We start from the raw sequence: 5,358 nt of genomic DNA, 5'->3' as shown, positions 1-5,358 counted from the left end.
GGCTGGGTCTCTATTCCATGGAGCGCAGGAGGATGAGGGGAGATCTTACAGAGGTCTACAAAATCATGAGAGGAATAGATCGGGTAGATGCACAGAGTCACTTGCCCAGAGTAGGGGAATCGAGGACCAGAGGACATAGGTTCAAGGTGAAGGGGAAAAGATTTAATAGGAATCCGAGGAGTAACTTTTTCACACAGTGGGTGGTGGGTGTATGGAACAAGCTGCCAGAGGAGGTAGTTGAGGCTGGGACTATCCCATCGTTTAAGAAACAGTTAGACAGGTACATGGATAGGACAGGTTTGGTGGGTTATGGACCAAGCGCAGGGAAGTGGGACTAGGGTAGCTGGGACATGTTGGCCGGTGTGGGCGAGTTGGGCCGAAGGGCCTGTTTCCACACTGTGTCACTCTATGACTCTAACCAGAATAACACACCAACTATCTGTTCTGAGTCTCACTCTTCCAGAGCTGTGTGTTCCTTTCTCCTCTGTCCTCCCTCACCTTTCTCTGCAGCTCCTTCAGACGGGTCACACTAACTTTCACCGCCCTTGTTCAGAGAACACCATAGGCATCTTTATCATCTACATTCTCCTGTCTCCATCCTACCACAAACATTCCCAGTTCTCGCCACACCAACCCCCCCCCCCAGCTTACTGCTCGCCTTCCTTTTCAGTTTAGAGATACAGGCCCTTTCGGCCCACCGGGTCCGCGCCGACCAGCGATCCCCGTACACTAACACTATCCTAAACCCACTAGGGGCAATTTTTACATTTATCAAGCCAATTAACCTCCATACCTGCACGTCTATGGAGTGTGGGAGGAAACTGAAGATCTCGGAGAAAACCCACGCAGGTCACGGGGAGAACGTACAAACTCCGTACAGACGGCGCCCACAGTCGGGATGGAACCCGGGTCTCTGGCGCTGCATTCGCTGTAAGGCGGCAACTCTACCACCGTGAGGCATGAACTCTGTTTCTCCTACTGACCCACTGAATGTGCTGCCATTTTCATTTCAGATCTCCAGCATCTGCGATTTTTTTTTTCTTTTAACCCTTTGTAATCCTATCTCCGCTGCTGCTGGTTACCTCTGTGTCCTCCACACCTCCCTGATCCCGGCTCGAGATTGCTGCAAATTATTTTTCCTTTCTTGAGAACGAGTTGCCACAACCTAACCCTGGCCTGTTGCCCAAGGCTTTTCTTCCTGCCAGCTATGACAGGAAAAAACTGCTCTTAAAGTCTCTAATCTAGAACAGTTAGTGGAGTGAGTTGATGTGAGAGGAGCAGAATTAGGCCATTCGGCCCATCAAGTGGCTGATCTATCTCTCCCTCCTAACCCCATTCTCCTGCCTTCTCCCCATATCCTCTGACACCTGTACTAAACAAGAATCTATCTATCTCTGCCTTAAAAAATATCCATTGACTTGGCCTCCACAGCCTTCTGTGGCAAAGAATCCCATAGATTCACCACACTCCGACTAAAGAAATTCCTCCTCAACTCCTTCGTAAAAGAACGTCCTTTAATTCTGAGGCTGTGCCCTCTGGTCCTGGACTCTCCCACTAGTGGAAACATCCTCTCCACACCCACTTTACCCAAGCCTATGAGGCGGGTGGGGGATGATGTGCTGTGGCCTGACTTTTGTAGCCCTGTCAATGTCAGAGGACTATTGGGTAGAAGTGGAACTAATGATGCTGGTGGATCTGAGGCTACTTGACATGGAGGTGGATGAGATAGAATGGGACAAAATTGCTTTTTTATGTTATTCTTGCATGGACAATGTTTTATTTTTTCAAAAAAACTTTTTTTTAAAAGCTATAGTATTTTATTTATTTTGTGTTCCACGTGAGCAGTACGATGTATGAGTGTGAATGTTTTTTTAAAATCCTTTCTGTTTCTGCCATTGCAAATGTCTCGGGACTTTGAGAAGAACCAATTGGCATTGCTGGCCAGTCCTTCTCTGCTCCAGACCGGGCTTTCAAAGTTGTGCACGGTCGAATCCTCTCCTAAACCTTCACCCAAAGTTTTTTTTATGCTCAGCTAATAAAGAGAAATCAGAGACTAAAGAACAGTACAGCAAAGGAACAGGCCCTTCAACCCACAATGTCTGTGGTGAATGTATCACAAAATGTTGGAGTAACTCAGCGGGTCAGGCAGCATCTCTGGAGAGGGAATGGGTGACGTTTCAGGTTGAGGCCCTTCTTCAGACTGTCTGTGGTGAACATGATGCCAGGTTAAAGTAATCCTTGCTGCCTGCACGTGATGCATATCCATGTGCCTATTTAAAACCAGGGTCTCGACCCGAAATCTCACCCATTCCTTCTCTCCCGAGATGCTGCCTAACCCGTTGAGTTACTCCAGCATTTTGTGTCTGCCTATTTAAAAGCCTCTGTAGAATCTGCCTCCACCACTGGCAGCGCATTCCAGGCACCCACTACTCTACATTCATAAAACCTGCCCCACACACCCCCTCATGTACAGGTACCACTTGCCCTGTGTGAGAGCCCAGTGATCCACACACCTGAATCTCTCCCTCCTGCCCCAGCTCCTTAGTCTCATTGAACCGATCGATCGTTCTCCTTCTTGTGGATGGCACAGGTGGTAATGCTGAGGTCCTGTTTCTTTAACCTTCTAACCAACTCCTTGCACGACCTCATCTCCCTTCCCACCTGTGCCATCATTGGCACCAATATGGACCACTGCCCCTGGCTGCTCACCCTTCTGTTAGAACGATTTGTCATCTGCTCTAAATGGCGAATGATTCTTTATCAATCACATCGCTAAACAAACATTTCTGTGATATTCCTTGAGGGTGAGGTGAGGCCAATTACCTCTGAACACCAGTGAAATACACCACCACCATCATTTGATGGTCGGTGGGCCAAAGGGTCTGTTTCCACGCTGTATTTCCAAACTAAACTAAGCACGGGAAAGGATGGCCATACTGCTCACTTTAGCTGAGGGTGTTTGTGCTTTGATTCCAAGTTTCAGTGCTTGTGTTGTGTCTGTACATTTCAGCTCGCCCTCCGTGATCGGTGGGAAGAGGAATCCTGGTGAGGTCCTTGCACTGCTGCATGCACCACTTGAGTGCAGCATGCATTAGATGGTGCACCACTGCTGGCCACTGCACGTGTCAAGTGCAACACCATTACTTTGTGTTGCGTGACACAGCAAGTTACTGCGTGCTAACTTTACATGCCCCTAGTCTAGTGAGGAGCTGAGCTCAATGATGGGGTGTGGTCTTGGAATAGCAGGGGGATGTCACCATTAATCTTTAGTGTAGGAAGGAACTGCAGATGCTGGTTTACACTGAAGATGGACTCAACGGAGTAACTCAGCAGGACAGGCAGCATCTCTGGATAGAAGGAATGCCATTCATCCTATCCAGACGCTGCCTGTCCCGCTGAGTTACTCCAGCATTTTGTTTCTATCACCATTAATCTTGGTGTCTCAGGGTCAGGTGAGGGTTGGAACATCCAGGTTCCTGCTCCTCCCCCATGTGGAGCATGTTTGCATGTGTACGCTGTGTTGGTCGAGACACTCAGGGTTGCCTTTAGTCCAGTGCCCTGTTGACAATCACTCTCTAGGTTCATGTAATGCAAGCACGGTGCTGAAGGGCGTTGGGCTCCTTCAGGGCAGTGTCTTCACAAGGTCGGAGTGGATCTGATCTTCCCCATGGAGATCACCACCCCAGTCATTGCCTTCAGTTTCCTTTCATTAAAACGTTCCAAATTATCTCATCGATACTTTGGCTGCAACAGAGCAGAAAGGGTTTTAACCCGAGCTGAGTATCTTGTGCACGTTGTATCTTCTGCTCTCTGCCTCTACAGCTGATGTTTGCAATTTAATATGATATGGGACTGATGTTGTGCCTCTTATCCAGACTAAACACCTCACTGGGTTGAGAGAGAGCAAGAGAAGGAGAGAGCAGAAGGATGAATAAAGTTATTGTTTTAAAATGACAAATTTTGGCACTTGTGTTGCGACTTATTTACACCAAACACATCTCATTAATTGTGGTCATTAATACGATGTTTATTTTTACATTGCATTTTTTTAAATGGAAAATTGTTTTTACGAAACCCTGTACAACCGCGAAGCTCGCTCAGTGGCCAAAGACTCATCTTCCACAAGAGTGACTTGAGGCCTTCTGAAAACAAATGGCAATTTTCAGTTTTTAAAGCTGGCCTTTTGCGCTAATGAAGCCCAGCAGTTTCTATGCGTTGCAGCAGGGATACGCTAGTCAGAGGCTGTCGCCCCTGATCAGAATCAGTAAACCTGGTTTAAAAATCACATTTGGCAATTTCGTTCCGCCATGCGACTGACAAGGCCAGCTTCCCACCCTCTCTTTAAACTTACTCCTTGGAAAGCTAAGTTAAAGCTCGTGCTTTCCGCAGAGATTTGCATTTGGTGTAATGCATGGCCAGGAAAAACTACCGGAGAAAATCCTAAATGCAAACGATTCAGTTCAACATTTCAAAGACTTAGCATTTCAGACCAAGAACATGGAAGCAAATCAATGAATTTAGTGTTATGGGCATCCAAATGATTGTATTTTTAAACTCTTTGCATTGTAAACACAATTAAAAAGTATGTACTTTCCATCCAACAAAGTGATCTGTGTGTTTTCTTGCTACTTATTATTGGTGGTGTCCTCATTTCCCTCGGAACGTATGAGGCAGAGGAAGAATTTGAATTCATCCTTTGTGCAATATCTGAAAGGCTGGATCCATTGACACATGGCAAAGCCCTCGCACTGACAGTAAGTAAAATGGCCCAAAATGATGCACCTTTACTTCAAATGTCGTTGAACCCAACGAGGTGTTGAACCCAACTAGGCACAACACCATGCTGTTCAGGGTTTAAGTTCAGTGGTACAAGGATTAGTGTTCAAAATCGTGAGAGGAATAGATCGGGTAGATGCACAGAATCCCTTGCCCAGAGGAGGGGAATCGATGTCCAGAGGACATAGGTTCAAGGTGAAGGGGAAAAGATTTAATAGGAATCTGAGGGGTAACTTTTTCACACAGAGGGTGGTGGGTGTATGGAACAAGCTGCCAGAGGAGGTAGTTGAGGCTGAGACTATCCCAATGTTTAAGAAACAGTTGGGACACGTACATGGATAGGACAGGTTTAGAGGGATATGGACCAAGCACAGGCGGGACATGTAGGCCTGTTTCCACACCGTATCACTCTACGACGAGAGGCAGCATTTCCCCCGAGCAATGTGTAGGAGTGTGGAAGCATTCCCTCGATTTCATCATCCACATTTCTGTTTGATTCTATCCCACCTTCTCAGCTCAACACAATTATCCCGTCTATAAATAATCCCCAAACAATACCTTCAGTTAAACAAACTCCGTAGA

The sequence above is a fragment of the Rhinoraja longicauda genome, chromosome 37 (genome assembly GCF_053455715.1).
Source record: "Rhinoraja longicauda isolate Sanriku21f chromosome 37, sRhiLon1.1, whole genome shotgun sequence".
Taxonomy (NCBI): Eukaryota; Metazoa; Chordata; class Chondrichthyes; order Rajiformes; family Arhynchobatidae; genus Rhinoraja; species Rhinoraja longicauda.
Note: the sequence above shows the minus strand (reverse complement) of the source record.